Source organism: Microtus pennsylvanicus, chromosome 3 (genome assembly GCF_037038515.1).
Source record: "Microtus pennsylvanicus isolate mMicPen1 chromosome 3, mMicPen1.hap1, whole genome shotgun sequence".
Classification (NCBI taxonomy): Eukaryota; Metazoa; Chordata; class Mammalia; order Rodentia; family Cricetidae; genus Microtus; species Microtus pennsylvanicus.
This window is the reverse complement of record NC_134581.1, coordinates 107,120,951-107,133,705: the sequence shown is the minus strand read 5'-3', so window position 1 is coordinate 107,133,705 and position 12,755 is coordinate 107,120,951. Positions and strand designations below refer to the sequence as shown.

The 12,755-nt window shown below is 36.7% G+C and overlaps 1 non-coding gene across 1 annotated transcript; it reads right to left on the bottom strand.

Moving 5' to 3' along the window:
- Positions 1-12,224: 12,224 nt before the first annotated feature.
- LOC142847450 (U11 spliceosomal RNA) lies at positions 12,225-12,354 on the bottom strand. The gene has a single exon (XR_012910203.1). It is a non-coding gene; the product is annotated as a U11 spliceosomal RNA (small nuclear RNA).
- Between the last annotated feature and the right edge of the window lie 401 nt (positions 12,355-12,755).

Sequence of the window (12,755 nt, the reverse complement as noted above, 5' to 3'; positions counted from 1 at the left end):
CAGTATATTAACAAAATGAACTGTATGTGTCATGCCTGAGAACAAATGATTTAAGACTATAAATATTCAATAACTATCTTTGATTGGCATGAAGAGCCTTGAACATCCAAACTCCAAGATTATCTGTGATAAGAATTCTTTTGAAAAAAAAATAAGAAGTTGGGTTTCACTTAAAAATTTCAACTGCAATGTATTCAGAAATTAAGAATTAAGTAATATATAAAATGATTAAAATACTTTAAAATATGGGACTGTTCCTTTTGTATCCCTTGGGAACACTTGTGTTTTGAAGTCATTCCTCTCTCACTCCAGTTTCCCAACTCTGGTATCTTTTCCAGACTCCTTTTCTCTGCCATGTCCACCACTGAGAGCAGTCTTCTCCTACCGAGAAACAGGCTTTTAAATGTTTCACTTGGTGAAGAATGAGAATGAGTCCCAAAGCTTGAAGATTCCTGCAAAGGTCAGATTTTCAAAATCCAGGTGACCAGTTTTCAAACTCATGAAAAACAGACCTAAATGAGTTATTTGTGATCTGATATATTACAGTTCAATTTTCCATTGTTTATAAGAACTGTAGTAACTTCAGCACTTTGAGCTGCTAAATGTAGATGGGTCAAACAAGGTTGATAGATTACTGAAACTCTTTCATGAGCATAGAATTCAACATTTGACCATGGAGAGATACGGCAGGTGGAAACAGGGCAGGGTCTCTTATCAGCTGTCTTCAGGTGTTCTCTACTTATATTTCTCAGTACAATTCATGTCCTTCTGCAGAAAAGGAATAAATGCTTCCTAAAGGATCCCTCTAAGATTCTCCTCCAGGAACATAAATGAACCTCAGGATTTTATCACAACTACTGAATCTGTTACTATTGCTGAGACATTGTCTCAGCAATTCTATCCTAATTACATGAAACCAGGCCAATACAAAAAGAATCCAGAGGTTAAGCCAGAGCTATGTTTCTGTCTCCTAAATTCTTCAAGATGACTGCTACTCAAACAACACACCAGGCTCCCTGCATATAACTTTCAGCAGAAAAAAGAATCTCCGAGTGAAAAGCAAGTCTACATAGCATCCTTCACTTTCTCCACATGAGTATATAAGCAGAAGTCAAGAGGTGACGTCCTTCCAACCATGGAGATGCTGAAGGTTGTTAGCAGATTCCTATGAGGCTGGAAAGAGATGGAGAGTTGCTAATGTGCTAATGAAGTGTTTTCTGATGTAAAAAATCACAGTTTGGCAAACTTCATTCAACAGTAAAGTGAAAAACAAGAAACACTGATTTCAATTTTTATGTCATTATGCCTATATCCAACTGATGAAGAATTGGCGGAGGGTGCTGTAAATGCCACACGTAGCACCAGTGTTGTCTCTGGATATTGAAATCATCATGACTCAGCGTGCTGTGCACAGTCATGTTCCGTGCACACTGGCTTGCCCAACTTGCAGCTTTGGGAAGAAATCACAATTAAGTATGCATGTGTGGCTAGACACCAGAGATGCATGTGTGTTGTTTTCATATGTTTGTGTTGTGGAATATATAAGGATGTGTATGTATGCATATGAACATGTTTGTATATTTGCATGCATATGTATATATGTGTTTTTTAATATTTGTATTATTTTGTATGTGTGTCTATGTGTACATATGTGCTTTGCTTATGTGTCTTTATGTGTGTGTGTATATGTGTTTGTGCTTATGTGTGTATGTCCATGTGCATGAAGAGTCTGTGTATTTTTACCAATCTATGTTAATGAATATGATGTTATGTCCACCACATAATGAACTTATGTGGGTGTCTAGGTGGTTTGGGCAGGGCACACACAGTCAGGAGCCTGACACTCAGGTCTCTCATCAAGGATCTGGCATATACTATGATTAAACCATTTTACGTTACCACAACCACAATTTGACATTTCATTTTATTCTTAAAATGATATGATTTCCTTTGGCAAGAAACCTTGGAAGTTGATTTTCATGCACTGGGAAGTGGCCACACCCACTTTCTATCTGTTAATTGGATCTAACTTATTTATATTTCTTATGTGCTTTCTAGGTAGGAGGAATTGAAGAGTCGATGTTATAATGACCTCTTTAAAATAAGAATTTAAATTATTCCCTGGACAGACCTTACTTTATGTGCTATTTCCACAATTTTCCTCCAAATAGTCATATTGTAAAGGTTTCTTAAAAATGCTCATATTTTTGACAAACAAATAATATTGAGAAAAAATAAAATAATTGATAATTATCTGCACTGGCAAGCTTGTTAAGTATGGGTGAGTCAGTTTTCTTTGAAGTTCATAGTTATATGGCCTTGGAGGCTGCGGCTAACCTGGTGTTATCTCTGAATTCTCTGAACTAGCAATTAGGAATCAACAGAATTTCTCACTTTGTGCATCTGAATGCCTGAAGTCCTATAACAGTAACTTATGTAGTTGGTACTTTAGACACACAGCTACCAAAAGAAATGAGTAAATCAAAGGACTGTGTTGTGAGGAAGGGTGTAACAGGAAAGGCAGACTCTGCATACAGACACAATCTTTCTATTCATATAAAAATTATTAATTTTAGTTATTTTATGTGTATGGGGGATGTCCCTAGGAGTCTCGGGACAGTATTGGTTATTCTGAAACTGGAATCATGGACAGTTATGTGTTTCCACTTGGGTGCTGGGAAGAGAACCCTCTACAAGAACAACAAGTGTTCTTGACCACTGTCATCCCCTTCTTTTTACTTTTCCCTTTCTTGGAATACTGAGTAAACAAACAAGGTTAGGAAATGAGATGAAGCTGCCTTTGATTGTCAGCAAAAGTCAGCTATCAGCATGGGTATCCATTCTAACTAGAATCTGAGAGAGGAAGACTATTCCGAAGGTACACATATGAATTCCAAAGCAAGAGTGGAAATAGAGACAGTTTTCCTTCAAGCTATTATCCCATGTAAATATCCATTGTATACTTTAAACATAGTTTTGTATGCACACATTTGTTCCAAGAAGATTATACAAGCATATGGCATAGAGAACACGATATTTTTTATAATATGTAATTTACTTAATTTCAAGATATCTATTGTTGATAATATCTCATCACACAGCATGTTTGAATTTTGCTGTTCTTTTTATGTATAATCTATGTTTATAAGGGCAACATATGATTCTGTTGATATGATTGAAGTATTAACAGAATCATAGGTAGCTTCTCAAAAAAAAAGGCAATGGTTTTGCTCTAAAGATCATTTTCTTATTCTTCAAGCAAGGACATCTTGAAGTTTCACACACTGTTTTAAATGGAAAACTTTTGGTTGGGGTTCATGAAGATGTTTCTTATTTATTATCTTACAGCTTATCTCTTCTGTGCAATAAAACAGAGAATGTTGATATGCTTGCATGTATCAGACTCAATCTGGAGCGAGATGAGTGTGCTGACCAGTTGAGACACTGGGTTATTTGCATGTCCCCACCTTTTAAATAAAACCTATTACTATTCCCTGAATTCATGCAGTTCTCTGCATTTGACACAGACAGCATGGAAAGGGGGCAGAACTCTCATAGGGAAGGGGTGATCAGCACACGCATTCATCACTGAAGTTGCCAGCTAACAGAAAGGAGCACAGCACATGTTCCACGGAGCCCTGGACAGCTGGAACTCTGTGTGACTCCTGGGAGGAATGGATTCCACACAGCCATCTGTTCTCTGGCATCCCTGACACTCTAGAATCGATTTGCTACCATTACAAGTCAATTAAGGACATTTGTTTTGAACAGGGCATACAAAAATAAAATACAAAAAAACATTTAACTGAATTTTTTTTTTGCCTTGTTCAACTTGGGAATAGTTGAAATGAATTTAAAAAAGAAAGAACTGCCCATATGCCTCTATAGTTTAAGTCATGTGAAATGCTCAGACTCTTTATGCGTGATTGCTCTGTCAAAAAAAAAGGGGGTGCAGATGTAGATATTCTGCTTGGGAAATCACAAGACCTATCTTCATTTCCACAACTGATTTAACATTAGGATTATTGGCAGATATCAAACATATATTAAAAATGACCATTGAAGAAATTAGTTCTAGGTTTATATAACAGCTTTTCATAATTAAAATAAATCAGAGCCCAGATGTGTGGTTTATTGTTTCATCTGAAGGATTGTACAATTCTTTCAGTATGTTGATGTTTTTACAGAACGGCTACCACTCAATTCAAATAAAAAAGATAATTGTGCTGGAAAGATTCATTCCAACAATTAGACACCTTCATCAGTATGTTAATTACAGGAGTATATGTAAGGTGATGGAATGGAAATAACCACTATTGTATAACTACTCAAAGTTATAATTTACACTTGAGTGCGCTTTTTATGTGTTCTTGCTTAAGTGGAGGTAATTACATGCTAATATACAAAAATGCAAATAGTGATTTCACTTAGCAAATTCTCTGATGTTATAGGAGAGTAGGTGTTGAAATGACCTTAATTATGATCATTAGTGGTGAATAAGTGGATTGTGGCCTTTGGGAAGAATTCTACATCAAGATTAGTGAAATGACTAAATTGTGCTGTCAGCTTTCTATAAAGCAACAAGACTCATCATTTCAATAGGAAGATCTTTATGCAAAAAAAAATATAGAATTTTTCTGTTGGTTGTTGGCCTTACTTCAATTTTTTCCCTGACTCTTACCTCTAAGAATCAGAGAGTACTTAGTTTATTTCAATTTTATAGGAACCCGGACTTTTGAGATCGTTTACCTTTTAGATAAAATTTACAATTTTAGAGAAACCTTGGGATCTTAGAGAGACATTGGATGTCTTAAAGAGATTGAAAATATAAGGTTAATTAAATATTAAAAACTTTAGGCATTTTCAAAGATGAAATGTTTTTTATTGTGATGTGCATATTAAAATATCTTGAAACAACTGAGAAAGGAAAGGTGTCAGTTGAACAGGGATGTGTTGGTGTTTCAAGTTGATAAAAGGGCTATTGTGGGATCAACGTATGATAATTTGGAACAAGTTAGGGTCATCCAGGAAGAAATCTTCTTAATTTCATCCCATGCTGCCTTTGGTTATGGTTTTGTCACAGCAATAGATACCCTGACTAAAACATGTCCTAATTTATCTTAAGGATTAACCTTAAAACTGATATAAGATCTAGAATATCTGATCAGTATTCTATTTAAAGCTTGCATATCAGAGCTCGGAAGAAGACTCAGCCAAAATATATTACCCGCATGGAGGCATTAGCTCCATCTCCAGCACCCAGGTTGATAACCTCAGATTTAACCATAATTTGTCTCCAGTTTTAGTAGGCAGAAAGACATGGTGCCTTGTGACTTCTTAGACAGCCAGTCAAGAGCAAATGGAAAGCTCCATATTTGGTGAGACACCCTATCTCAAAAAATAAGGTGGATAATATTTAAGAAAAACATCTGATGTTGACCTCTGACCTCCACAAAAGCATATGTTAATATGTTCATTCATTTGTTCATATACAGGCAACATCAAACCCAAATAAACAGAAATAAAATAAAACAAAACTAAATATACCTATACTTGTAAAACATCCTAGCATAAAGGAGTTTAAATTGCTCCTCATTTTAAAGAACTTATTAGAAAGTAATATCAATCCTCTACCGTATCATTAAACCCAGATGACTCTTCAAAAACACTAATATTTTAAACTATAATATCTATATAGTACAAACCAAGTCCTTAATCAAGTAGTGCCAAAATAATGAAAGATAAAAGACAAATATAAATAAAAGAAACAGGAAATATTGTATTATAGCACCAGTATATTACAAATATTTGTCCAATAAAACGTAGGAATAAGATGTAAGATTTCATAATACATAGTGATGAGGTCAGTTCATATAGTGGAAGACCCTATGTGATACACCCAGGTACTGGCATCATTCTTCAGAAAATATTTATTTATTTATTTATTGACTTATTTTGTGTAGTGTACACATGTGTATGTGCATGTGCGTGTGTGTGTGTGTGCACATGTGTATGTGTGCACATGTGGTGCCCAGAGGGCAGTGTTGGGAAATGGCTGACTCCTTCTACCATGAAAGTTCTCACGGTTTGACTCAAGTATGAGGTATAGCAAGTCTAGCAAACATATTTTCCTGCTGAGTCAACTCCCAGGACATACCACCACTCTTTTCTTTTCTTTTCTTTTCTTTTCTTTTCTTTTCTTTTCTTTTCTTTTCTTTTCTTTTCTTAAAATTTGTTTTATTTTGTTTTTGGCCAGTCCTGCTAGGTCTTTGAGCATTACAGCTTCCAATTCCTGTCCATCCAGGCAGTGCCTAGCATGCACTCCCTTTTCTAGCGTTGGCCTCAAAGTAGACCAGTCATTGCTTGGCCACTCCCACAAGCTCTGAACCACCTTTAATCCAGCACATCTTGTAGGCAGGACAGATTGTAAACCATAGGTTAACATCTGAAAGTTTTCTTTATTAGTCACAAGAGCAGGGTTATGTTACTGACAACCCTCTTCCTTCAATACTTCATGCAAGAGTCTAGAAATATAGCTAGTTCAGTAGAGAAAGAAAGAAATGAAGGGAGGAGGGAAGGACAGGAGGGAGGAAGGAAGGTGAGAAGGGAGGAAAGAAGGAAGGGGGGCTAGGAAGGAAGAAAAGAAACAGGCATTTATGTCATTAAATCTTAAAATTTATTTATTTATATAAATATGTCAACTACATAGAAAATATAGTAATGTAAAACAGTAATGAAAGCTGTTAGATTTAGTTTATTTAGTAATAAAGAACACATACACCTGCTTGCTCTCTAAAATTGGCAATAAAGTATAAAATGACATGAAAGATAGTTCTGTTACGCTGTGCTACTACCCTTAAGCAAATAGGGATAAATTTGCCAAAATATGTGCATGCCCTGCTCACGGCAGCCACACATGCTGGTGTGAGAAGGAAATTTGGGGAATTTAGATATGTTTACCATGAATGTGTCACTATGGCATCTAGATTATTTTGAGCTAGAGAATTACAGCTATTGGAGTAACTGTTTCTTCCATCTGCCAGAAAAACAACAAGAGTCCTTCCTCTCATGCTTCTAGAAATAACAGACAAGAAAGAGTCTTGAGAGAGATGGGGCTGGGTAGCCAGGAGGTATTAACAAAAATGGTATCAGAACCTCTTTTCTGCCTTGAAATCCCAGAAGTCCCTTTACTTTCCTCTTAGGCATCCTCTCCAGTTGCTATAGAAACCTCAAAGAAACTCTTTGAGGATTCTTTTTTTCTTGATGATCTCCCACACGTGCTTCATGTAAAACTTAAAACAGAGAAATATTTACATGGTTTTATCCTACTAGTATGACTTTGGCCAGCTTATTTTCAGGCTCGGCCTCTGAATTTAAAATAGACTTTCTTCACATTTCTTTCAGTTAGAAGCAAACTAATTGTAAAAGCATCACTATCTGATTGGTAGCTCTGCTAAATTAGCTCATTGATTGACTATGATGAGCATAAAAATCTCAGTAAGGTTTTTATAATTAGCAATTTACCAACATATTCTAATATTTGCATGAAATTGAAAAAAATATATTATTAGAAAACATTTAAATCTAAGTACTATAACGAGTTGTTTATTGCCCTCAGAGTTGTCGCCTGTGAGTTTGGGATCGTAGGTTTGTTTTGGTCAGAATTTAATGTGCACTCAGATGATGGAATCCGGGTATGCTAACACTAGCCAGGGTGACAGTTTCAAACGCATGTCTTTCCTTTACTTTGGGTTCATGACTGCTAAAACTTGTGAGAAGTCTGTGTTCCCCATTAGATATGCACAATATGCACACAAGATGCTCACTCAACATCAGTGCCCATCGTTCATGAGAGAGCTGGGAATTAGGCAGAGGGCTGTCAAACTCTCAAACAGAACTGATGAGTCCGCAGCCCATTTGTGGGGATTCTGTCATCAGTCTGCTCATCTAAACTTCATGCCCTGGAATAAAATGGACAGGGCTTTCCTCTCTATATCATCAAGTGAAGGCTTCTCCTGCAGGCAAAGCCTTGGGCTAGGGGCTTCTCCATAGCAAAAGCAAACCCCACAGGAGGAGACAGCTCAAGGCTGTCAGCTTATTGATCTGGCTGTTATAGATGGAAAGTGCACTCTCCAAAGGATCGTCTGTGCGCAATGTCTCCATGTCTGTCTGTCTCGCCAGCATAGTAACTGCATGCCTTCACAAACTGTGCCTAGCAATTTAAAATTATAAGCAAGTTAAAAAATGATTTCTCTTATTTATAAACACATTTAATGTTCACAACAGACTTACAAGGAAGGTTTGTGGCATAGAAGGAACAGTCAGGAAAACAGGAAACGCAGACCCCAGAGGTGGTCATTAGATGGTGAGAACAGGCTGTTGCTCCTTGCACTTGAAAGATGAAATAGCAACTAAGAATGCATAGTTCAGTTTGTTTTATTAAGTAGAAACTACAGTGTTTAGACGCCAGGTGTAGGAAAATAACATGCATGCTATTATCAGACCTCTCCGTAATTCTGGGTGTTAGGCAAGGGTTTCAATTCAGATGTAAGTGCTCTGAAATTTGGCATATATCGGACCACACATGTGAACAATGAACTGAGAGATGCTCCTATAGAGGGAAACTTACTAAAAATGCTGATGAGTTACAAGTAGACAGTATGCAGCATAAAGCTGAGTTAGCATTAAAGAAAGAAAAAAATTGCCCAAGAGATAGGAGACACGGACAGCCTGTAAAAACCACACACACAGAAGGCTATGGTGTACAGCTGTATGCATGTGTATGTGTGTGTATGTGTGTGTTTTCTATCTTAGGAGCAGATGGAAGCAGAAAGTAACAAAGTTTCCTCTTGCTACTACAAAAGTAAGTAGATACAACTCGGATGTTCTGGAAAGTGCAGCTGTACAACACTAGAAAGTTACTGACTGACTGCTATCTCCTAAAGTCTGCCTTTCTCCTTCTTCAACTGTTTGACATCAATTAGCAGATAAATCATGCCCATGACTTTTCAAGCAGCCGTATAATACATGCGCACTCCTCTGCCCCCTAAAATGTGAGCATTGAATACATTAGCCCAGGTGTTCAATGCCTGGGAGTATAGTCTTCCAGTTTGGCAGTGACATCTGGAATGCAAAGGGACAGTGTTTGGGGTGTTGCCCTGGGGACATAAGTGCAAAGCTGCGAGCTCTCAGAATTTGAGAAGGGCAATGACAACTTTTGCTGCAAAGCCTTTGTGCTTTCTGCCTCTAATTTCCAGTGGAATCTAGCAAGGACGATTTTCCCCTGAGGGAAATGTGTGGTCTTCAGCTGACAATGGGGGCAGTGACTGAGAGTTTATTATTAGAAGTGCCTTTCAGTAGTGAAGTTTTTAAAAGTTTCCAAAGGCCTTGTTTAAATTCCTGTGACTTCTGGGCACCTGTAGTTTATCTGCTAACCATGTATATATGTTTTATGAAGCTATTTAATCTACAATTCACTTTTTTACAAAAGCAGTCACCATAGCAACTGACATCTGAAAGTTTCCTGCTAGCTTTTATACAAAGAATATTCTGTAATCAAAGAAACATACACATATACATAGACATAAATAGATACAAATATGGCTTCATGGGGGCAGCTCATTATTTTTGTCATTGTTTTCTTCTTCATCTAAGACTGGGGCTGAGATTGTTTAAATATAAGCAGAGTCAAGAATCCTAAATGTCAGCAGAGAAATTGCTGGTAATTGCCATGAAGAGCCTCTCCAAAGCCTTAGCAATGGTTTCTTTTCAATAAAGTCACATAGCATGTCATAATTTTCCTTTGCACTCTAGAGTATAAATAGATAAATCATTTTGATTTTCATGTGAAAGAAATCATAAGAAATACAAAATTTATTGTTCTAGTGGTAGGATAATGCTGCATACACAAAAGCGGTTGGGGGCTGGAACAATGGCACCATGGTTAAGAGGTGCTTACTCTATTGACAGAGAACATGAGTTCGGTTCCCAGCATCCTTCTATACCCCCAGCTGCCTGTAACTCCAGCTCCTGCAGATCTGACAACTTCTAGTCTTTCTAGGCATCTACACTCCTATGTGTATATACATACACACACACGCACACACACACGTACACAAATATACAATACCTGTACATTATGAAAGGAGAAAGCTAAACCAGTATCTTCTTCTAAGAGTTAAAAAACTATGAGGAGAACAGTATTTGAACTGCTGACCTATATGGGTAGTTAAGAAGCAACATTCAGTCTCAGCTGAGTTTTCTTTCTGTTGGAACATTGCTTTTCTCTTTGTCTGAAAGTCAGTGTGTAAATGCTACCAATGTAGATGAATATCTAAAGGACACCATGGAAAATCTGTTCCATGCCTGTCTGAGAGCAATAAGTGAAGAAGGAAGATGAAGATGGTACAGTAACAAGGACAGAGTGACAAAGGAGGTGTTTATGAAGGAGACCAAAGCTATGTAGAAACAGGTGAGTGATTTCAAGTGAGACTGAGTTGTATTGCTATGGACATAACAGAGATAGTAAATGTAATTCAACCTTTATAAATTTATTTAACATTTTCTTGGATGTCATGTGGGAAGTTAAATTTAATGGGAAAAATTATTATAATGGAGGGATTTGGGTTTCTTTATGATAATATGCTAGACAGTTTGAAAACGGAATGACTGAATGAGAAAATATCTAATTCACATATGGACAGAAGAATTTAACAAAAAGACAGTTTCAGCATTACATTATATGACTAGAGAGAAGCAGCCTAAGGTTGTCAGAAAACCAGCCTTAACATCAAGTAACCTACCAGAAATTTCCAGATGCGAGAGGCTCTTTTACAGCTAATTGGACTCCTGTGCCATTGTTAGATTTAAAGAGATTCAAGGAAGAAACAGTCTCATGTGGCATGCTTTCACCTTTTGTGAAGCAAATGTTAAACTCGTGGTCAGTTTGTAATAGAATTATCCCTAACGACTGGAAAGATTTGGTTACTGGAGTTTTAAAGAATGGTACACGATTACAATGGAGTACCTGGTTCAAAGGAAAAAAACTAAGATTATTGAACAAAGGACTAAAGCCAGAGGTAGGGAAAATTCCCAAGATCAAATTCTTGGAGAAGGAGACTATGCTGCTATAAAAAGGCAAGCTGTGTATGATGACCACACCCTGGAATTATGCTGAGTAACAACTTTGAATGTTTGGGACAGAATTGAAGAAATACAAAAGAAAACTGAATCATTTACTAGAGTTATGCAGGACCCAAAAGAAGCCTTTACAGATTTTTTACAAAGATTGACTTCAGCAGAAAATAGAAGGATACCAAATTCAGAAGCTAGGCAAGTAGTAATTGAATCTCTGACTTTTGAGAATGCCAGTTCTCTTTGCAAAAGGATAATTAGGCTGCTAAAGGCAAGTCCATCACCTTTGGAGGAATATATACGAGATACAATTAATATAGAATCTCATGAGTATGATGGACAGGAGAGGTGATTGCAAGAGGTTTGGGGAAAAATAGAATATCAAATGTTATAATTGTGGCAAACAAAGTCAATTTAAAAAGGATTATAGACAGAGAATTCCTAGGCAGAATATTTTTCTAACAATAATCTATTCACAACACCCGTCCCTTCTGGATTATGCAGAAAGTATGGCAAAGGCAGGCATTGGACTAATGAATATAGGTCAACTAGAAATACTCATGGTAATCTTTGCCATCAGGAGACTCTGTAAGGGGCCTCTTGCAGGCCCCTATGCCAAATATAGTTTAGTAATTTCCTGACATTGTAAAAGAATTCCTTCCCAGAGAAATTAAAGAACTCAATGCCTTCTATAAGAAATGATACTGCTATGGATAATAGAACAGTTATAGAAGAGAGAACAAAAATTTAAGGAAAATTCATAAGTGATTATTTTGGCAAACATCTATAAATGACTAAAGACCAAGATTAAATATATGAATAATTATCTTGATATTTAAGGTCTGGTAGACACAGGTGCAGATATAACAATACTTTATCAGAATCTTGGCAGCAAAATTGACTTCTTCAGGACATAAATATCCAGTTTTTAGGGGTTGGAATTTTGTCTCAGGTAAAGAAAAGTATGAGATGAGTTGAATGTATAGGGCTAGAAGGACAGAAAGAAACATTAAAACCATTTGTCGCTAACATAGCAATGAATTTGTGGGGAAGTGGTTTGTTACAACGATGGATTACTCAGATTGGGGGGGGGGGGTGGAACAACGATCACCAGTTGCCCAAGTACCAAAAACTTATGCTTCCAAAATATCTTGATGTCGATTCCACATGCAGCACAATCAAGTTGCCCTATGTGTGCCACTCATGACAGAAGCCCTTTTATAGGAATACTCAGATTAACGTTCCCCAATAATAGAAATTAATCATAGATTAACATGCGTTTTTGGGAAAAAATATTAGAAGGTTATATAAAAAGCAGTCACCAACCATTCAGAATGTAGAAAAACAGGGTGCAAGCTGATGATATTTCAAAGGCTCCAAGAGCCCTCCCTAACTTTAAAATGGTTAACAGACAAACCAGTGTTTGTTAAGCAAAGGCCTTTACCAATAAAAAAAACTGCAGGATCAACAAGATGATTAATATACTGAAAAATTCCAGTCCTTGGAATTCTCCTGTATTTGTTGTTAAAAACATCTGGGAAGTGGAGACGGATAACAGATTCAAGAACTGTTAATAAGGTGATTCAGTCAATGGACTATCTACAATCTGGCATTCATTTGTC